Source organism: Trachypithecus francoisi, unplaced genomic scaffold, assembly GCF_009764315.1.
Source record: "Trachypithecus francoisi isolate TF-2019V2 unplaced genomic scaffold, Tfra_2.0 Lachesis_group3, whole genome shotgun sequence".
NCBI classification, from domain to species: domain Eukaryota; kingdom Metazoa; phylum Chordata; class Mammalia; order Primates; family Cercopithecidae; genus Trachypithecus; species Trachypithecus francoisi.
In genome coordinates, this window is record NW_022681468.1 from 21004707 (window position 1) to 21029395 (window position 24689).

At 35.8% G+C, this 24689-nt stretch overlaps 1 long non-coding RNA gene across 3 annotated transcripts in view; it reads right to left on the reverse strand.

Annotated features, from left to right (window-relative positions):
- LOC117071598 overlaps positions 1 to 24689 on the reverse strand; it is a 113678-nt gene that overhangs the window by 56732 nt on the left and 32257 nt on the right. The window lies entirely within an intron of this gene.

Sequence of the window (24689 nt, forward strand, 5' to 3'; positions counted from 1 at the left end):
TGCAGTTCACATATTCTGACATAGCTGAAAGAAGACAGTGGAGGCATAATTATAAGAAGAACTCCTCCAGCACCCTGCCTCCATTCTAAGCACTAATGCAACATTTGGAGAATTTAAGCTGAAGTCCATGGAAAGTAACTGTAGAAATAACTGAACCTTAATCCAGTTCAACTACTCACTAGATTAACTTCCGCCTGTAATGGCCAGTCTTATGTGTCAACATGGCTAGACTGTAGTGTCCAATTGTTGGGTCAAATATCAGTCTAGATGTTGCTTTGAAGAAAATTTTTTTGGTGTGATTAACATTTAAATCACTAGATTTTGAGTAAGGCAGACTATTCTCCATAATATGAGTGGGCCTCAACCAATCAGTTGAAAGCCTGAAAAGACTAATGTTCCTTAAAAAGACAGGTAATGTGTCCACAGACAGACTTTGAACTTAAAACTGCAACATTGACACCCTCTGGAAATTCCTGCCTACGAGCCTAAGCCAATTCCTTAAAATCTCAATCTCTCTCCCTCTCCGACCTGACCACTTCTATCTCTAACAGGATATTTGATATTTGGCCCAGAATTTCCCAATATAATAAAATACATCAAATTGCTGACTAAAAATCTCAGAGAACCACAAGCAAGGTGGGAGGAGGAGGGAGGATAGAAATTCATCATAGACAAACTGCTGAAAGTAGTAGAAAAACAGAAGATATTAAAGTCATCCAGTGGAAAAAAAGAAAGGATACATTACAGGCAGAAGAGAAGGACATAGAAAAGATCCAAAAATTACGGAAATCAGAAGACAATAGAGTAATAGATAACTGTGGTTTATACATAATTTTGAAAAACTATCTGTCAACCCAGAGTCTTATACCCAACAAAAATATTCCCAAAATGAACGGAAAATAAAAACATTTTCAGTAAAAGTCAAAATCATTCATTTCCAGCAAACTTCGGTTATAAGAAATGCTCACAAAAAAGAATGAAGTCATGTTCTTTGCAGCAACGTGAATGGAGCTGGAGACATTATTCTAAGCAAAGGATTGCAGGAACAGAAGACCAAATACTGTTTGTTTTCACTTATAAGTGAGAATCAAACAATGAGAACACATGGGCACAAACAGGGAAACAACAGACACTGGGGCCTAGTTATAGGTGGGGAAAGGGAGGAAGGAGAGGATAAAAAAAAATCTATTGGGTACTGTAGTTACTACCTGAGATACTAAATAATCCGTACACTATACCCTCACAGCACATAGTTTACTTCTATAAGAACCCCATACATGGATCCCTAAACCTAAAATAAAAATTAAAATAAACGTTTAAAAAAAAGCAATCTTAAGGAAAATTCTTCAAGCAGGAAGACTGTGATACCGAAACAGAAACTCAATCAACACATAGAAATAAACAATCCATGGATGTTCAAAATAAAAATAAAGTAAAATATATTTTCTTATTAAAAACTCTAAAGATAACGAATTATTTAACTCAAAAATAACAAAAATACATTGTGGAAGTATTACATATGTAACAGTAAAATTATATCAACAGTAGTACAAACAATGGTAGGGAAGAATTGAATGTATGCTGTGTAAGATTCTTCCTGTTTAAAAGGTAGCATAATATTACCTGAACGTAGCCTGTGATAAATTAAAGACACATATTGTAAACTCTAAGGTATGCAATTCAAAAACAATTTAAAAGTGTAATAATTTTCAAATAGTTATAAATACTTTTAAAAGCCATAATCTAATTGTAAGTATAAAAAACAAACATGAAGCTGGACGCGGTGACTCATGTTTGTAATCCTAGCACTTTGGGAGGCCGAGGTGGGCTGATCATGAGGTCAGGAGATCAAGACCATCCTGGTCAACATGGTGAAACCCCCTCTCTATTAAAAATACAAAAATTAGTTGGGTGTGGTGGCAGGCGCCTGTAGTCCCAGCTACTTGGGAGGCTGAGGCAGGATAATTGCTTGAACCCGGGAGGCGGAGGTTGCAGTGAGCCAAGATCGCACCACTGCATGCCAGCCTGGGCACCAGAGTAAAACTCTGTCTCAAAACAAAAACAAAAACAACAACAACAAAAAACATGAGATTCAATTAATCTAAAAGTAAACAGAAAAGAAGGAAAGGGAGTAGAAAAAAAGAAAATAAGTAGCAAAATAATAGATTAAAATCCAACCATGTCAATAATTACATTAAGTACAATCAGCCCAAACACACAATTACAAGTCAAACATTGCTGAATTGGATTTAAAAATATGAGATTCGATTATATGCTATCTAGCAGAGACCAATTTTAAATATAAAGAGAGATTAAAAGCAAAATGATGGGAAAATAATACTATTTAAACCCCAAAAAAAGGTTATGTTGCTATATTAATAATAGAAAATGTAGCCATCAGAACAAGGGTTATTATCAGTGAAGATAAAGAATATTACAAATTTTATTAAGGGCATAATTTATCAGCAAGAAATAATAATCTTAAATACTTGTATGGATCCAATAGTAGACCTTCAAAATATATGAAACAGTAATGGATGGAACTGAGAGTGTAGTAGAAAAATCTGCAATTATATTTGGAAGCTTCAAAACTCACCAATTGATAGAACATTAAATCAGTAAGTACAGAGATGACCTAAACATACATCAACCAACTTGATCTAATTGATATTTGTAGAATACTCCACACAAACACAGCAGAACATGCTTTATTTATTTGTTTTATTTTATTTTTTATTTATTTTATTTTATTTTTTGAGACAGAGTCTCGCTTTGTCATCCAGACTAGAGTGCGGTGGTGCAATCTCCGCTCACTGCAAATTCCCCCTCCCGGGTTCAAGCAATTCACCTGCCTCAGCCTCCCGAGTAGCTGGGATTACAGGAGCCCACCACTGCACCTGGCTAATTTTTGTATTTTTAGTAGACACAGGGTTTCACCATGTTAGCCAGGCTGGAACTCCTGACCTAGTAATCCACCCGCCTCAGCCTCCCAAAGTGCTGGGATTACAGGCGTGAGCCACTGCACCTGGCAGAACATGGATTCTTTTTATGTGAACATAGGACATTTACCAAGATGTTCATATTGTGAACACACAGACTCTATTCTGTGTCACAATCACACGTTATTAAATTTTTTAAATTTGAAAGAATTAAAACACATTGCTAGCACATGGAATTAAATAAGAAGGATAGATAGATGATTGATTGATGATAGATAGATAGATAGCAAGAGCGAGAGACAGACAGAGAGAGAGAGAGAGAGAGGGAGGAGAGAGATATTGCTATTACTGAGTGATAAATAATATGATGGAGACAAGTGGTGCAGGCCTTCACAAAAAAGGTTTGAATGATAAAGGTTGAAGTTGCTGAAAAACAATTTCCTTGAGAGTTAGATATTTTTCATTTATGATGTATTGTCATACTACTGCTATGTAAACTCAAAGTGAATGCTGCTACTTCCTTGCTTGTAGATCCTTGACAATGTTCTATTTTTAGATCTATATATTCCTACTTCCTTAGAATATTAAGCAAAGCCCCTTTGAACCTGGAACAAATTTGTCTATACATCCCCTCTTCCACGTGAAAGCCACATTCTCTGACAAAGATCTTGAACAATAATGTAGAACTTGATTTCTGAGGGAATGATTATGAAACACAAGTCATTCTGATGTAGTTTGAACCCAGAAGAAACAGCAGAAAGAATAAATGTTGGCCAATGAGACAAAGAAAGTGTCTCCAGGCCGGGCGCGGTGGCTCAAGCCTGTAATCCTAGCACTTTGGAGGCCGAGACGGGCGGATCACGAGGTAAGGAGATCGAGACCATCCTGACTAACACGGTGAAACCCGTCTCTACTAAAAACTACAAAAAACTAGCCGGGCGAGGTGGCGGCGCCTGTAGTCCCAGCTACTCGGAGGCTGAGGCAGGAGAATGGCGTGAACCCGGGAGGCGGAGCTTGCAGTGAGCTGAGATCCGGCCACAGCACTCCAGCCTGGGTGACAGCGCGAGACTCCGTCTCAAAAAAAAAAAAAAAAAAAAAAAAAAGAAAGTGTCTCCAAGAGACCAAGAACAAATGGACCCAAGAAAAATGTTATCCAAGAGATAAATCCAAGATTAAGAGATAGAAGGAGACAAAGTCAAGAAGAATCTTAAAAAAAAAAAAAAGAAGAGAGAATAATTGTCTATAACAGTGGTGGAACATTTTAGAGTAAGGCAAAACAATGGTTCCTTATTGGCCTATTACTTCAGACCTAGAAGAAACAAACTTAGTATGACTATCTCATATGACATCTCATCCAACACTTACAATCTCCATCTTGCAAAATGATGACCCAAAAAAGAGATGATGCTCAAAAACTTGTTTATTTTGCTTAAAGAGTGGCAGCCCTCAGAGATTCAAAAAATTAAATAAAAATATAATTAATACCAATATTATAAAACTATATATTTGAGATTTAATATTTAATATTAAAAATATGCACTTTTTAAGTTAAAAAAATTTGTCTTTGCCCATCTATTATTCCAACATGGCAACAATTATCTGGAATTGAACACTAGTTGCTTCTTTCACAGACGGAAGTGCATAAGCCCTTTACAAATGTACTTTATGAATACAATCTGGTGTCATTTAAATACGGTGATATATTCTGAGAAATGTATCACTGGGTATTGTGCAAACCTCATAGAGGATACTTACCCAAACCTAGGTGGTATATAGCCTACCACATGCCTACACTCCATGGTATAGCCTATTTTTCCTAAGTTATAAACCTCTACAACATACTACAGTACTGAACATGGTAGGGAATTAGAAAACAATGGTAAGTATTTGTGTATCTAAAAATATCTAAGCATAGAAAAATACAGTAAGAACATGGTATTACCACCATCATATACATCCTCTATGATTGACCAAAATGTTATCATGTGGCATGTGACTAAAATATCTTTCTACATCCCAACATCTAGATGGTTTGACTTTAGTACCTCCTGACCCATAAAGACATTTGAGTTTTTCTTTTTTATTTATTTTTTATTTTTTATTATACTTTAAGTTCTAGGGTACATGTGCATAACGTGCAGGTTTGTTACATATGTATACTTGTGCCATGTTGGTGTGCTGCACCCATCAACTCGTCAGCACCCATCAATTCATCATTTATATCATGTATAACTCCCAAATGCAATACCTCCCTCCTCCCCCCTCCCCATGATAGGCCCCAGTGTGTGATGATCCCCTTCCCGAGTCCAAGCGATCTCATTGTTCAGTTCCCACCTATGAGTGAGAACATGCGGTGTTTGGTTTTCTCTTCTTGTGATAGTTTGCTAAGAATGATGGTTTCCAGCTGCATCCATGTCCCTACAAAGGACGCAAACTCATCCTTTTTTATGGCTGCATAGTATTCCATGGTGTATATGTGCCACATTTTCTTAATCCAGTCTGTCACAGATGGACATTTGGGTTGATTCCAAGTCTTTGCTATTAAACCTCTACTCTAACGCCATGGGAGTATTCTGTGATTCTCAGAATTAGAATAAATATTTGTGCTTACTCCTTTTGCTCATAGAATTCTATGCTTGGGATTTCTTTCCTTTTTTTTCTCTCTTGAGTGAATTTATTCCACTATCGAAAACCTTGTGAAAGACTTTCTCTTCTGTGACAAACTGTAATGCTCAGACAGAATAAGATATCTCTTCCTTTGTGCTTTCAGAACACTTTCTACATTTTTCCATTAGAGCCATGGCCACATAGTTGTTCACACATCTCTTTCCCATGTTGTGTAATAAAACTCTTGAGATCAGGATATACTCCCATTGATCTTTCTTACTCCAAAATCAATGATTTGCTTTGTGCATGGTAGGTCCTTTGAATCTCCATCTGCCAAGAAGGGCTATATGTTGGTCTGGATTTTTAGTAGATAATAAATGGGAAGATGAGAATTCTTATTTCAAGGGACAACCCAACATACATTAAGGCAAATGCTGATAATTACTGTGGCATGTGCAGAGTTGGGAAACAGCAGCAAAACTTGTGAGAATCAGCACTACTGCACACAGCAGTAGGATCAATAGCCTATCTTATACATAAGGAAGTAATGATAGTAGATGCTGTACTTTTTAGAATCATCAATAGCTCAGAGGCAGGCACTGATTTTAATTGAGAGTCAGTCATAACAGTTGATATCCTGGCTCTGTAGTTTCTGTAGCATCTCCTCACAGGAAAAATGAAAAACAAATATAGCAGCAGATGCTACATTACGGGTAAGGAATGAGTTCCTGGGCACAAATGGGGACAACCCCTGGGGACACCAATAGAATAAAGGCTTATTTAAGAACTACAGATGGTCCTAAAATAACAGGTGGAAGGGGAGCCATATAACGCTATACCAAGTGTCATTGTGATATAAATGTGTAGATATAAATATGTACACATGATATGCACATATATGTAGATATATGTATACACACATATGTATGTATGTGAATATATATAGTTAGCTACTAAAACTTTTTCCAGTGTCATAAGAAAACATTCATAGCAGAAGCAGAGGAAGTAGGAAAGAATTACAGAAATTTGAGGGTTATTTTTTGCTGTGGAAGAGGAGACAGAATCACTAATCAAAGGGATAGTTTCACATATATTCAGCAGAGGAAGTATTGTTTTAACACAATTTTTTTCAGCTATATATGAAACACATGGATCTTAATTTATATCAAAATGTCATACAAAAGGAAGCATTCATCTTTAGAACATTTGCAAGTAAGCTTCCCATCTGTAAACTCCCAATTATGATTTATCAAAGTGTCCAAGTACAGAGAGAAGTTTAGTTCTTCGGTATGAAAAAAGGCTTTTTAAGCATTTTAGTTTACTTAATATTCAACAAGGTAGATAAAAGTTTATCTCACACTTTCTATTTACATGAAAATGAATCAAGGTAGAAAATCCATAAAGCTAAAAAAGCAGAAATATTTTCCTTGGAACAATTAGAATCTTAATGTAAGAATGTTCATGAACATATAGGAGATAATGGAGAACTCACATAAGAAAAGATTTCTTTGAATGTGAGAGGAAACAGTCCCCAAGTACCTATGCCCAAGCAGAAGGAAGCAGGACAAAATAGAGGTAAGTGTAGATAGGTTTGAATAGGTGGAAGCAGAAATTGAAGGCGATATCATATTTCCTCTGTGAAGAGATAAGATTGTTCTTTGGCTGGGAGCTGGGAGGCTGAGTTCAAGTGTGAAAATATGTGGGGAAGAATTGACACTTTTAATATAATGATGAAAAGAAATTGTCAATAAGAAATTCTGAACAAGATTTATGATTAGACAGTAAAGTTGATAAGAAAAATGAGACGCCTAAAGAACTCTACAAATTTGGAAATGCCATGAACTGGGACTCTCACTGAAGTACAAAAATGACCATAGGTAGGAAAGCAAGTTGTGCTCAGAGAGTGTAATAACTGAATTAGCAATTCTGTAATAGAGATAATCTGCGTTTATAACAAAATTCATAGTGTGAGAGATACAGATGTATGATGGGGCAGAGGACAGATATTTCAGAGACGAGTATGTTAAGCATAGAGGATTCATGTGTCATGAAGGATAGCAATGACAGAATTTGGGTGAAGATATGTTACTGAACCAAATACCAGAAGTTAGATGATAGCAATAAGAAAGCAACTGCAATTGTATAGTGAAACATGAATCTCAAATGTGTTTAGTGTGAGTGTGTCTGTGTGTGTGTGTGTGTGTGTATAGGTGAGTTGGATCCGTGTACCACCAAATCTTAAGTCAAACTGTTGGACGTGGGGACTGGATCATGGAGGCAGAGTTCTCATGAATGGTTTAGCACCACCCCTTCTTGGTACTGTATGGTGAACGAGTTCTCAAGAGATCTGGTTGTTTACATGTATGTGGCTCCTCCTCTACCACCTTGCTCCTGCTCCAGCCATATAAGATGCGCCTGCTTCCCCTTTGCCTTCCACCATGATTCTAAGTTTCCTGTGGCCTCCCCAGAAGCAAAAGCTGCTGTGCTTCCTATACAGACTACAGAACTATGAGCCAATGAAACCTCTCTTTTTATATATATATAAATTACCCAATCTCAAGTATTTCTTTACAGCAATTTGAAAACAAGTCAATACAGTATGTGCATGTGTTTTTTGTTAGTTTTACAAGAGAATGGGTGTCTTATTGCTAGAAGTGCCACTGCAGTTTTGGGAGTTCAGAAATACCACCTTACCATCCAGGGGTGTGTGTGTGTATGTATGTGTGTGTGTGTGTGTGTGTGAGAAAATAAGCAGCTAGCATTAAGAGGGAAGCAGTGCAGGTGATATCTTCAGATGAGTTAAGTTTCACTTATGGTAGGGAATGTAGAAGTTGATGATAGAGTTTTGTTGATTATTCTACATGGATAGTTCTAGAAAATACTGTGGGAAAGTTTTGAAGATGAGGATATGGTAGAGAGCTGAGTCCAAAAAAAGGAAGTCCAGAACATTGAGAAGAACGTACAGTAGATGATAGAACATCATGTTTCCTTATATACGAGGCATTGACCGATATAAATAGAAAAGAGAGCAATGGTGGATGGAGAACCCTTTTGTGCAGGGTGATGTCAGAGTGTAGGGACTTGACAGTTTGACTCTTTCAGCTGGAGTGACCCTCCCCAGTGTTTTCCAACTATGACTATATGATAAGTAGCCAGGGTGAAGGTGGTTAGAGAAATCACCACCATTATAAATTAATACATTGCCATGTATATTTATATATCAATCCTCGCCAAGTATTTTTAGTGTGAATCATTGTAATAGCATAATAAAATTTTTGTATATTGACACAATTGATTTTCTGCACCTGCAAATCTAATGTTCAATATTTAAATTACTATGTTTCCACCCAGGTCATTGCATTATGAGATTTCCAACCTAATAGCCAAACAGTCAACTTTGGGAGAAAAATCATACTATCTTCTCATGTCTTTTAAATAGAAATGCATACGAAATAGGATTTTTATCATCTATGAAAAAAGTAATCAACCTATTATTTTTTGTCATAATGAGATAGGCTATTCTCTCTTAACCGATAGCTTATATCTTATTTTTCTGAACTGTTAAGAGTGTGCAAAGAACTGCTGATCTTTTACACAACTGTATATACTGTCAACTATCATTGGATTAATTTTTCTAAAGTAGAACTAAATTATGTAAGACCTTTGAAAATCAGAGGAAATTATATGGTTTGGCTGTGTCTGCATCCAAATCTCATCTTGAATTGTAGCTGCCATAATCCCCATGTGTCATGGGAGGGACCTGGTGGGAGGTGATTGACTCATGGGAGGGAGTTTTCCCATGCTGTTCTTGTGATAGTGAATAAATTTCATGAGATATGATGGTTTTATAAAGGGCAGTTCTCCTGTACACGCCCTCTTGCCTGCTGCCATGTAAGACGTTTCTTGCTTCCTTTTCGCCTTCTGCCATGATAGTGACACCTCCCCAGACATGTGGAACTGTGAATTAATTACACCTCTTTCCTTTATAAATTACCTAGTCTCAGGTATGTCTTTATTAGCAGTGTGAGAACAGACTAACACAGGCATGAAATGTGACTCCTGGGTTTCTTTGTTCCTTTTGCTCACTCTGTCAACATGAATTTTTCTAGAATACCTTCTAGATATTAGTTATTGAATTAGACCAAACCTCTGACCCTGGGGAGTTCATGAGTTGATTGTGTTCAATTTTCCCATCACTCTGGTGATCCTGCAGAGGGCACACTTCAGTTTCTATATTTCATTTTAAATATTGATTTTCCAACAGTTTAAACAAACAAAGGTCATCCTAGAAAAAGATTATTTATTTTAGTAACAATTGTTTTATATTTTTTCTTTCTTTTTTTTTTTTTTTTTCAAACACAAGTGCCAAAAACCCTGGCCTTCATTCACACAAAGTTTCATTTAAACAGATTGTCTTCTTTTCTCAGACTTGAATTTAGCTGGTGACTTGACAGTTGAACAGCTGTTCACTTCCATTTCCATAAGTCTGTATGTTTTGAAAAAGAAGAATAACATACTTCTCTTTTCTGTTCAGGTCCAACAAAAACAAGGGCAGTTAAACCCAAACCATTTGTCTAAGGGAAAGGGGAGAGAATTATTTTCATCTTTGCATTGTGTCCATTCATATAAATACTCCTCATTCCACACACACTCACCTTTGGCTCTCAAAAGAAGCCAAAATTTAATTTTTCATGGGATGTGAAGAAATACAAGTAAAGAAAATAATATTGTTTATGCAACATCAAGGCTTTCTAGATTTGTCTATCTTGACCAGCAGCTTTTAAGAACATTCACTTAAAGCAATCTAGATAGTTGTCCTCATTGGAGAAAACATCAAAACCTCTACAAAAAGAAGAAAAAAATAGAAATGCCCTGGCACTTAATTAACACTTTGAAACAGAGATCCAGGATATTTTAGGTTTATTTCAGAGACCCTAGGAAAACACGTATGCACACCTTTATTTGAACCATCCATTCATTATTCTTTTTTGTGTGTAAACCTGGTGTTAATTCAAGTGGAATGCTCAGATGATTTGACAGTGGCATATTTAAATAAAACACATAGTTTTGTAATGTAGGTAAGGAGACAAAATCAGTGAACAGCACTTTGTGGGTAATCTGTTGAGAGGAAAAGAATAAGAGAATAAAAGGTAATGATACTCTGTTCTCTTATTCTATTTAGTGTATAGTCATGGTACTCTCTGTTCTGCTTTCAACGTAAATTCCACCCCCTAAAAAGAAACAACAACAAAACACAAGTATGCAGTTACCCTGGATCCTAAATTAGACAATGCAGATAGTGATTTACGGATAATGAGCTTCATCAACAAGATCCAGGCTGGTGAACTGTGTGGCAGGTTGAATCAAACAAAGCTAAGTTAAGTGTGATACTGAGTTCAGTAGATCCAGCAGGGGATTCAGAAAAGTCACTCAAGGAGAGCTGCCACGAAAAGAGATATTCAGAGTTGTATACCTATTTATTTAGATTTCACAGTTCAAGAACATCCTAATGTATGATAGGCAAGGTGTTACATTTTACCTGAAATATGCATGTCATGAATGTTAAATTGTATTGAACAATTTGAAATTTAATACAGGTCATCAATATGATTACAGTTCTGTGAAGTTCCATTCATTCACTCAGCCAATATTTACTGAGTACTTAACTAGATTCATTCAGCAAACATTTTGTGGGCACCTTCCTTGTGATAGTCATATTTGGGGATATTGAGGACACAAAAGTGCTGGTCCCAGAAATATAAACATGAATGGCCTATTGTTTCTTCCTTTAAAGAGGTATTGAAAACCAGAGAGATAAGCATTCCTAACTAATCTGATACATTGTGAAAACAGACAAGATAGGAAGTAATTAAAAACTTATTAGTGTTAAGAGAAAAAAATATCAATTAATTTTGAGTATATGACAAGCAGCAGGGGAAACTTTCCAGATTAGGTATTGATGATGGTCCATAAGAGGAGACATGCTGTAAGTAGTAAAAACACGTACTCAGACCTGTGATAGGTAAGGAAAATTGTAGTCAGTTTCAATACATTGTTTTTATCTTCTTTTCATGTTGTTATTTCACATACAAATTTCTGTATAAGCTTATAGTCCAAAACCATGCCATTTAATACCCTTATTGAATTTTAATGCATTGAAAAGTGTGGTTGAATAAGCCATGCACTTGCTATTAGATACTTGGTTGCTTCTAATTGTTCATTGAATGATCATATACAATTTTGAAAAACTGAAATATATTCATAGAATTGACCTTCTAGTTTACAGATGCCATTAAAAGTTTGAGGATTGATCTCCAAGGAAACTGAGACTGTTTTAAATGCCACCAGAGACATAAAAGTACTCTAGATTTCCTAGAGTTTATTCCATTTTTACTAGGGCAACCATTCAATTTCAGCTTCTGTAGGGTAGAGACCATTTCATTGGCTAATACAATATACACTGAGGATTTAGCATAATACGTCATATATAGTAAACAGTAATTAATTGTCAATGAATGAATAAATGAACGAATGTTGATCACCATTTTAGTTTACCTTCATTTATTTAGTAAGTGCCTTGTAGCATTATATAGTTTGTATCCACATTTTGATGTATTATTCTATCATCATATAATATCCCCTGTGTACTGCATCAATGTAATAGATTTCTGCCACACACATTTTAGTTCTTGACCAATAGCCATTCTACTCATTTTTTCCTGGCTAACACATGCTGATTGTGTTTAGAAGAATTGTGTGCTCAACCCCAAGGATTAATAATGACTATCTAAGCATATAGACCTCATCTTTCTTTGCCAGACTTTTGCAGCTAGCTGTGGCCATATCACTTATTTCTTGCCACTGAGTCTATGATAAAATTTCCTTAAAAATCTTCAGGGAATTATTTCTCTCATTTGCTGGAAAAAACAAAAAGGAAAAATAATAACTTGAGGAAAAACCCATTTTTATCAACATCTCCTATGATTATTGGCTTTGAATGGAGTCATGATGTCTGGAGGTGTTGCAGCCATCTGGAAACCATATTTCAATATGCCTGTGATCAAAAAAGCAACAAGCTGCAGACACTGGAGTAGAGGAATGCTCTTGGTAAAAATATTGAGCTGTACTAACCCTGTATTGCCAACCTCCAGGCTTCCTTTTATTTAAGATAATTAACTGTTGTTATTGCTTAAGACACTCTAGGCAAGATTTTCTATTACTTGCATCCAAAATTCTCCCTGGCACAATTTTACTGTGAAATTTTATGAATGACATACTATACACCCATACATTATACTTTTAGTGTTATCATGACAGTCATTATTGATTAATCTTCTTAAGATGTGAAAAGAACATTACATTCTGTTGTTATCCTTAGTTTTACAAATTGATTCCATTTAGGTGTATTCCTTGCAGCTTATTTCAACATATGGAATGAAGAACAGGATAAATTAATTCATCTTTAAACTCAGATTTAAAGCCCATAAGAAAAAGCTTCACTATTTTCTGTATTCCTTTTTGATCATAGTTAGGATTCATGTTGTCAATTATTTTAATTTTCTTTCCACTGGTCACTTTGTACTGCTTTTACTATTATGCCAAAAGATTTTAATCATTAAAAATGTTAATAGATTTGAAAAGCTTGCATGGTAAGTTTATCATCATTAATTTTAAAATATGTTCATCACAGATTAAATTAATATGTTTCTAATTTAATTTTTCTAACGATTTGTCAAGTTCTATAAAATATTCCATGAAGACTTTAATTATCAGTCACTTATTCAAAAAATAAACCAGAATAGATCTATTTAATTATTTATTCTTTCTCTATTTTTCTAACTGCCAACCAAGGAATTTCACAAATGAATTATGCATTTCTAATTGAATTAATACTTACGCTTAGCAATTCTGCTCTTTTGGTAGATGAATATTTTGGTAGGCTGATTAATAGCCCCTGAAAACTATTCACATTGTAATCCCTGGAGTCACTGAATGTTACCTTTAGTAAGAACAACGACAACAAAAAGGACATTACAGGTATGATTAAATTTATAATTTTGGAGAGCTGTTCCAAGATGGCTGAAAAGAAACATCTCCGGTCTGCAGCTCCCAGTGTGATCAACGCAGAAGATGGGTGATTTCTGCATTTCCAACTGAGGTACCTGTTTCATCTCACTGGGACTAGTTGGACAGTGGATGCAGCCCACAGAGGGCAAGCCAAAGTAGGGCATGATATCGCCTCACCCGGGAAGCACCAGGGGTTGGGGATTTCCCTTTCCTAGCCAAGGAAAGCCATGACAGACTGTACCGGGAAAATCGGGACACTGCCACCTAATTACTGCACTTTCCCAATGGTCTTAGCAAATGGCACATCAGGAGATTATATCCTGCACCTGGCTCAGCCGGTCCCACGCCCATGGAGCCTTGCTCACTGCTAGGGCAGCAGTCTGAGATTGAACTGCAAGGCTACAGCCTGGCTGGGGGAGGGGTGTCTGCCATTGCTGAGGCTTGAGTATGTAAGCAAAGCAGCCGGGAAACTCGAACTGGGTGGAGTCCATCACAGCTCAATGAGGCCTGCCTGCCTCTGTAGACTCCACCTCTGGGGACAGGGCATAGTTGAACAAAAGGCAGCAGAAACTTTGGCAGATTTAAACATCCCTGTCTGACAGCTCCGAAGAGAGCAGTGGTTCTCCCAGCATGGTGTTTGAGCACTGAGAATGGTCAGGCTGCCTACACAAGTGAGTCCCTGACTCCAGTGCGGCCTAACTGGGAGACACCTCCCAGGAGGGGCCAACTGACATATCATACAGCCAAGTGCCCCTCTGAGATGAAGCTTTGAGAGGAAGGATCAGGCAGCAATATTTTCTATTCTGCAATATTTGCTGTTCTGCAGCCTGTGCTGGCAATACCAAGGTAAACAGGGTCTGGAGTGGACCTCCAGCAAATTCCAACAGAGCTGCAACTGAGAGACCTGACTGATAGAAGGAAAATTAACAAACAGAAAGGAATAGCATCAACATCAACAAAAAGGACATCCACACCAAAACCCCATCTGTAGGTCACCATCATCAAAGAACAAAGGTAGATAAAACCAAAAAGATGGGGAGAAACCGGAGCAGAAAACCTGAAAATTCTAAAAACCAGAATGTCCCTTCTCTTCCAAAGGACTGCAGCTCCTCACCAGCAATGCAACAAAGCTGGATGGAGAATGACTTCGATAAGTTGACAGAAGTAGGGTTCAGAAGGCTGTTAATAACAAACTTCTCCGAGCTAAAGAAGGATGTTCGAACCCATTGCAAAGAAGCTAAAAACCTTGAAATAAGATTAGGCGAATGCCTAACTAGAATAAACAGTGTGGAGAAGACATTAAATGACCTGATGGAGCTGAAAACCATGGCACAAGAACTACATGACACATGCACAATCTTCAGTAGCTGATTCAATCAAATAGAAGAAAGGATATCAGTCACTGAACATCAAATTAATGGAATGAAGTGAGAAGAGAACTTTAGAGAAAAAAGAGTTAAAAGACATGAACAAAGCCTACAAGAAATATGGGACTATGTGAAAAGACCAAATCTATGTTTGATTGGTGTACCTGAAAGTGACAGGCAGAATGGAACCAAGCTGGAAACCACTCTGCAGAATGTTATCCAGGAGAACTTCCCCAAGCTAGCAAGGCAGGCCAACATTAAAATTCAAGAAATACAGGGAATACCACCAAGATACTCCTTAAGAAGAGCAACCCGAGACACATGATAGTCAGATTCATCAAAGTAGACATGAAGGAAAAAATGTTAAGGGCAGTCAATGAGAAAGGTCATGTTACCCACAAAGGGAAGCACATCAGACTAACAGCGGATCTCTTAGTAGAAACTCTAGAAGCCAGAAGAGAGTGGAGACCAATATTCAACATTCTTAAAGAAAAGGATTTTCAACCGAGAATTTCATATCCAGTCACACTAAGCTTCATAAGTGAAGGTGAAATAAAATCTTTTACAGAGAAGCAAGTGCTGAGACATTTTGTCACCACCAGGCCTGCCCTACAAGAGCTCCTGAAGAAAGCACTAAACATGGAAAGGAACAACCAGTAAGAGTCATTGCAAAAACATGCCAAATGTAAAGACCATCAATGCTAGGAAGAAACTACATCAACTAATGGGCAAAATAGCCAGCTAACATCATAATGACAGGATCAAATTGACACATAACAATATTAACCTTAAATGTAAATGGGCTAAATGCCCCAATTAAAAGACACAGATTGGCAAACTGGATAAACACTCAAGATTCATCAGTGTGCTGTATTCAGGTGACCCATCTCATGTGCAGAGACACACATAGGCTCAAAATAAACGTATGAAAGAAGATCTACCAAGCAAATAGAAAGCAAAAAAAAAAAGTAGGGGTTGCAATCCTAGTCTCTGATAAAACAGACTTTAAACCAACAAAGATCAAAAGAGACAAAGAAGGCCATCACATAATGGTAAAAGGATCAATTCAACAAGAGCTTACTATCCTAAATATATATGCACCCAATACAGGAGCACCTGTATTCATAAAGATTCATAAAGCAAGTCCTTAGAGACCTACAAAGAGACTTAGACTCCCACACAATAACAATGGGGGACTTTAACACCCTACTATCCACATTAGACAGATCAACAAAACAGAAGGTTAACAAGGATATTCAGGACATGAAATCACCTCTGCACCAAGCAGACCTAATAGAGACATCTACAGAACTCTCCACCCCGAATCAACAGAATATACATTCTTCTCAGCACCACATCACACTTATTCCAAAATTGATCACATAGTCGGAAGTAAAGCACTCCTTAGCAAATGTAAAAGAACAGAAATCACAACAAACTGTCTCTCAGATCAGAGTGTAATCAAATTAGAACTCAGGATTAATAAACTCACTTAACACCACACGACTACATAGAAATAGAACAACCTGCTCCTGAATGACTACTGGGTAAAAAATGAAGTGAAGGCAGAAATAAAGATATACTTTGAAACCAATGAGAACAAAGACACAACACAGCAGAATCTATGGGACACATTTAAAGCAGTGTGTAGAGGGAAATTTATAGCACTAAATGTCCACAAGAGAAAGCAGAAAAGATCTAAAATTGACACGCTAACATCACAATTAAAAGAACTAGAGAAGCAAGAGTGAACAAATTCAAAATCTAGCAGAAGGCAAGAAATAACTAAGATCAGAGCATAACTGAAGGAGATAGAGACAAAAAAAAAAACCCTTCGAAAAAAATCAATGAATCCAGGAACTGGTTTTTTGAAAAGATCAACAAAATTGATAGACCGCTAGCAAGACTAATAAAGAAGAAAAGACAGAAGACTCAAATAGACACAATAAAAAATGATAAAGGGGATATCACCACCGGTCCCACAGAAATACAAACTACCATCAGAGAATAGTATAAACACCTCTACACAAATAAACTAGAAAATCTAGAAGAAATGGATAAATTCCTGGACACATACACCCTCCCAAGACTAAACCAGGAAGAAGTTGAATCCCTGAATAGACCAATAACAGGCTCTGAAATTGAGGCCATAATTGATAGCCTACCAACCAAAAACATCCAGGCCAGTCAGATTCACAGCCAAATTCTACCAGAGGTACAAAGAGGTGCTGGTACCATTCCTTCTGAAACTATTTCAATCGATAGAAAAAGAGGGAATCCTCCCTAACTCATTTTATGAGGCCAGCATCATCCTGATACCAAAGCCTGACAGAGACACAACGAAAAAAGAGAATTTTAGACCAATATCCCTGATGAACATTGATGTGAAAATCCTCAATAAAACACTGGCAAACCGAATCCAGCAGCACATCAAAAACGCTTATCTACCAAGATCAAGTTGGCTTCATCCCTGGGATGCTAGGATGGTTCAATATACGCAAATCAATAAACGTAATCCATCACATAAAGAGAACCAAAGACAAAAACCACATGATTATCTTAATAGATGCAGAAAAGGCCTTCAACAAAATTCAACGGCCCTTCATGCTAAAACCTCTCAATAAACTAAGTATTGATGGAACGTATCTCAAAATAATACGAGCTATGATGACAAACCCACAGCCAATATCATACTGAATGAGCAAAAGCTGGAAGCATTCCCTTTGAAAACTGACACAAAACAGGGATGCCCTCTCTCACCACTCCTATTCAACATAGCGTTGGAAGTTCTGGCCAGGGCAATCAGGCAGGAGAAAGAAATAAAGGGTATTCAATTAGGAAAAGAGGAAGGCAAATTGTCCCTGTTTGCAGGTGATATGATTTTATATTTAGAAAACCCCATCATCTCAGCCCAAAATCTCCTTAAGCTGATAAGCAACTTCAGCAAAGTCTCAGGATACAAAATCAATGTGCAAAAAATCACAAGCATTCCTATACACCAATAACAGACAAACAGAGAGCCAAATCACGTGTGAACTCCCATTCACAATTGCTACAAAGATAATAAAATACCTAGGAATCCAATTTGCAAGGGATGAAGAACCTCTTCAAGGAGAACTACAAACCACGGCTCAACGAAATAAAAGAGGACACAAACAAATGGAAGAACATTCCATGCTCATGGATAGGAAGAATCAATATTGTGAAATGGCCATACTGCCCAAGGTAACTTACAGTTTCAATTCCAACCGCATCAAGCTACCAATGACTTTCTTCACAGAATTGGAAAAAAACTACTTTAAAGTTCATGTGGAACCAAAAAAGAGCCCTCATTGCCAAGATAATCCTAAGCAAAAAGAACAAAGCTGCAGGCATCATGCTATCTGACTTCAAACTATACTACAAGGCTACAGTAACCAAAACAGCATGGTACTGGTACCAAAACAGATATATAGATCAATGGAACAGAACAGAGGGCTCAGAAATAATGCCACACATCTACAACCATCTGATTTTTGACAAAACTGACAAAAACAAGAAATGGGGAAAGGATTCCCTATTTAATAAATGGTGCTGGGAAAACTGGCTAGCCATATGCAGAAAGCTGAAACTGGATCCCTTCCTTAAACCTTACACAAAAATTAATTCAAGATGGATTAAAGACTTAAATGTTAGATCTAAAATCATAAAAACCCTAGAAGAAAACCTAGGCAATACCATTCAGGACATAGGCATTGGCAAGGGTGTCATGACTGAAACACCAAAAGCAATGGCAACAAAAGCCAAAATTGACAAATGGGATCTAATTAAACTAAAGAGTTTCTGCACAGCAAAAGAAACTATCATCAGAGTGAACAGGCAACCTACACAATGGCAGAAAATTTTTGCAATCTACCCATCTGACAAAAGGCTTATATCCAGAATCTACAAAGAACTCAAACAAATTCACAAGAAAAAAAACAAACAGCCCCATCAAATAGTGGGCAAAGGATATGAACAGACACTTCTCAAAAGAAGACATCTATGCAGCCAACGGACACATGAAAAAATGCTCTTCATCACTGGTCATCACAGAAATGCAAATCAAAATCACAATGAGATACCATCTCACGCCAGTTAGAATGGCAATCATTAAAGAGTCAGGAAACAACAGATGCTGAAGAGGATTTGGAGAAATAGGAATGCTTTTACACTGTAGGTGAGAGTGTAAATTGGTTCAACCAATGTGGAAGATAGTGTGGTGATTCCTCAAGGCTCTAGAACTAGAATTACCATTTGACTGAGCAATCCCATTCCTGGGTATATACCCAAAGAATTATAAATCAGGCTACTATAAAGTCACATGCACATGTATGTTTATTGCAGCACTATTCACAATATCAAAGACTTGGATCCAACCCAAATGTCCATCAATGATTGACTGGATAAAGAAAATGTGGTACATATATACCATGGAATACTATGCAGCCATAAAATAGGATGAGTTAATGTCCTTTGCAGGGACATAGATGATTATGGAAACCATCATACTCACCAAACTATTACAAGGACAGAAAACCAAACACCACATGTTCTAACTCATAGGTGGGAACTGAACAATGAGATCACTTGGACATAGGGCAGGGAACATCACACACTGGGGCCTTTTTGCAGGGTAGGGGCCTGTGGGAAGAATAGCATTAGGAGAAATACCTAATGTAAATGATGAGTTGATGGGTGCAGCCAACCAACATGGTACATGTATACCTATGTATCAAACCTGCACATTGTGCACATGTACCCTAGAATGTAAATATAATAAAAAATAAAAATTAAAAGAAAAAATTTAGAATTTTGAGATGAAATTACCCTGGATTCTCAGGTGGGCAATCCGTGCAATCACATTTGTCCTTATAAGTGGGCCGCAAAGGGAGATTTTACTACCAAGTTAGAAGGAGAAAAGGCAGTGTGACCACAAAGACAGACTATTGGAGTGATTCAGCCACAAGCCAAGGAATACCAGTAGTTATCAGAAGCTACAGGAGGCAAAGAAAAGATTCGCCACTAGAGACTGTGGAGGGAGTTCAGTTCTGCTGATACCTTGATTTAGGTCCAGTGATACTGATTGTGGACATCTGGCTTCCACAATCATAAAGGAACTTTATCTGTTGCTTTAAGCCACTAAGTTTCTAATAATTTGTTATAGTAGCCACTGGAAACCAATACAAATATCTTTGCTACTGTTTCCATCATTCTTCTGTAGAAGCATTACTTATACACTGAATTTGGCTAATTGTACATTTTTTCTCTATTACTTTTTTCTAAATTTTCCTAATATTCCTCTGTAGAGTCCTCATCTGTAAGATGTACTATTTTCATTCCTTTGTTTCCTATTGCCGTATTTCTTATACTTTTTTCCACTGGAGATATTGCTTGAATTTCCATTGCAATATTAAATAGAAAGAATGGCAGTCTGTATGCTAATCAATATCTTGTTTTGAAGAAGGACAGGTTCTTGTGTATTATCTAGAATGATGCATAGTGACTTAGTATATTAATGTATATTTTTGCTTTATACATCTTTAGAAATAGCATGGGTTTTTATAGTATTTTACCATATAATGACATAGAATGTTACTAAATGCTAGTCAAATGGATAGCATAATGCCTGTGAAATGTGTACCTCTTGTATGGCACATTAGGTTAATAATTTCTTGAAGGTTATCATCACATGTCTACATTGTATATTGAGCCCTTATTGTTTTATTAAAGACCACTTTGTTATTGATAGTTTATTCACTACTAGTCTAAGAAGGCTACCAAGTCAAGTGTTTGAGTATCTTCTCTAAAAATTTGGAGATGGGGTGGCTATTGATAAAAGCTGAAGAGTGATGGATCCAGAAGGAAAAACTTCCAAGCACCAATAATTAAAATGCCACATGATACTTTTCTCTTTTTGAAATACAGGCTTATAGAAACGATGGTGCCAAATTGTCCAAGAATAGAGGACTTTAAAGTGGTAGATTTAGGAACAGAGGTCTTGTCTAAATTTTCTCAAGGTAAGTAAAAGAAATAAATTCAGAGGAAGTTTATTAAATGGTGGAGACTCATTCCCTACTCCAATACATAGTGTTTAAGAGTGACAGGCAATTTGATAGGGAAGAAAGTAGCGGCAAGATTATTAAAATTGAGACTTGGAAACTATTGCAAAATCCTCACACAAACTTGGCAAGGAAGCAATGAAACCACAGACCTTAAAGGAAATACGAATGTTTAGGCAGTGAGCCTATGAGACATAATGAGGAATGACTGCAACCCAGAAAACACTTCTCTAAATGTTTTTAAACAACTTACACCCCTTTCCTCCTTCACCAACTCTACAGGGGAGATTCACCCACAATGTGACTGAATTTCTTACAGCCAGGTTGATAGAGTTCAACCTATAAACTTACAGACTTACATAATAGTAATATTAGTAATGTCATATTAAAACATTTACTTTACTTGATTGTAAAGCAAGAAATGTGTATGAATTAAACATGTCTTGCCTTTCTTCATTAAAATTACTCCATCACTCAGAGTAATAATGTATTGAATTCTGTTTAAACTTCATCAAAATTCATAAATGACATTTCAATCTCCTTTTTCAGGGCATTTTGGTGGTTTTTCTAACAATTTATATATTACATGTATACACACACATGTATTTGAAACTGCTTATAGAATCCAAAAACTATACTTTAAGTATCTGTAGCCATTATCGGGGATCCACTGAAATCTTTTAAAAAATTATTTTGGCAAATTTTTACAGCATTTCACTATGTTTCTTGATTATTCTTAGACTTCATTTGCCCAGAAAATGAGTTTTTCCTCATCATGATCTATGCAACCTATGCTCACATTAGGTTTCTTGACATATATAGACACAGTTGGTTGACATTGAGTTTATTGTCACTTACAACACTTAACATTTCTTTCAGATAGGATTCCAAGTCATTTTCACAAGTTCTATAGTTATATATTTGAACTTACGTTCTTAAGTGAAATAGTATATTCAGAATTTTACTAAACTTCATCTTGATAGGTTTACACTCATCTACTTTAGTGATTCCATCAAATAGTAATCATTAAACAATGTTGAATAGATAAATAAATAGATATTCAGAAGAATGGCTTTGGGAGTCTGATTCTATCATTTTCAAATTTCATAAGCATGCAATCTTCCACATTATTATTTGAAACGTTGCATAGAGGAAGGCAGGAAAACAGTGTTTGGGAATGTCTCTTGAAACTTCCCTTAATTTGCATATCAATTTCTTAATCAAAGACCTTGGTTTCAGTTGTTCAATCACTTACAAACCCAATTTATTTTATTATATCCAGCCACATCTCTCCTTCCTTAACATAATGTTATTATGAGTTAACTGGTCAATACATTGTTGGAGTCCAGACTCACTTTCTCTATTACATTTTTCTTGATATATTGGTCTAATAATCTTGGTAAATAAATTAATTAGAAATTAGAATTTGGAATTGCAATTGTATCTAGAAGTAATTCTATTTGCTTTACTAACAATTTCCTCAAGTTATTTCAGTGTTATATTGCTTGAGATATATACATTTCTTATTAGTGTTTTTGTTAGTTCTTACCGTATATTATATATTCTTTAGAACAATTTTACATTATTTAAATTAATTTTTCGATTATATATGTATTATCTGATTCCACAGTTAGGAATGCATGCATTTCTGTTATCCACACAAGCCTTGTAAATCTTACATTATTTTGTTTCTAGTATATTTGTGTCTTCCTCTTATAAACAAAGTTATCTGAATTTTGTTTACGGAATCTAGTCTGTCACCACTTATGTTTCTATAAGGTACATTTACCCTTATATATGCATACTTACATTTAACCTTACCTATTCATACATACATATATAAGTGCACACATGCGTATCCATATATACACACATACACACATACAGACATGTGTATGTGTAAAGGTAAATTTCCAAAAGTGTTGAGGATTATACACACACACACATATGCACATATATATAAGTGTATGCATGCATATCCATATATACACACTGTATGTGTGTATGTGTGTGTATATATGGATATGCATGCATACATTTATATATATGTGCATGTGTGTGTGTATAATCCTCAACAGTTTTGGAAATTTACCTTTTACTATTCTTATTTTTTAATAAATGTATTTGGTATTTAATGAGATCAGATTATTTATTTCTTTCCAATTGGAATAATTACATAAGTTCAGAAGCTGATGGAATATACATATACACAGAAATTGTTATATAAATTTGCAGTAATTTTTTTAATTTCTCAATTTTTTTTGCATTACAGTTCTTAAAATATACTATAAAGCATCCTCATGTTCTCAAATACTTTAGCAAATAGTTTTTAAGTAACTTTTGATAATTCGTTTCGTTTTATTTCTTCAGTTACTTTTTTCTGAGTAACTCTTTTAATTTTGCTGAAGAAAATTTGGGAACTAGCTTAATACTGCTTCATAATCCTTATATAAATTTTGCTATTTTATCTTGGTTACAAACGACTTGAAAAAATATTTTACACGTCATGATATATTGCCTTATTTTTATTACTGTATTTTGCTTAACAAATCTAAACCTATGTTAACATTTAAACCAACTATATTCCCTAAACTTATATTGCTCTTTAAGTTCTAAATCTCTTGCTTTAAACTTTGCAATAGAGATTACCAATTGACAAATTATTTTGGTCTCTAAATTTCATATTCATTCACTTTCTGCCTTTAAAGTAAAAATCATTTTAACCAAGTTATATTGACATAAATTCAATTATCTTTATTCAACTTCTCCCGCATTCTTCTTTCAACAGGGGCTTGGTATTGAAATTCAAAATTATTTATCTTCACAATTCATCACTTCTTGCTTTCTGGCAGCTTATAAGATAATATCTTTGTTTTCAAAGTTTCGAAACTTTTTGTTGATGTCTAGATATTATCCCTTGCTGACTGTGCCTGTCAACACTGCTGAATTGCTGGCTGCTTTTTAGATTTAATATAAAAAATACATCTCTAACATTATCCTGAATATAAATACTGCTTACATCTTTCTAAGCTCTCACTCCTTGAAATAAGAAATTATGCTTTATTTGTAAGTTTATTTACTGTAGCAAATATAGTACCTGCGTATATCTTTATCTGCATGAATATATACATTTAATCTTTCATTAAGCTATATCTAATCTATCAATCAATCGTCCAATTAGGCCAATAAACAAGACTTTGTAAAACGGCAACACACTACCATAAACTTAACCAAGTAGTAATTCTAATTGCAGTCACGATCTTGGATGTTGTCATAAATGAGATAAAATACTTGATACCTGTATTCATATTTGCAAAGAGACTTTTTTTCTATCTCATTTCAATAAAGAGAAAACATGACAAGCAGGGCTTTTGTGTTCTTTAATTTTCATGTCCTGTAAGACAGATCTTGTCTGCTGTGTCTCTGAGATCAATTTTCCCAATTTGTACCATGCTGAGCCACAGAGATCTTGATCGTCACAGTAAATATCATCACGTCATGCTGGTCTAACACAATGATGACCTCATGCCTACAGAATGTGTAGACGAAAAAGAAGTAAGCACCATAGATGCTTTCGTAAGACACTCGCATTATTGATAATTGGAGATAAATTCCATGCAGCCAAGAGT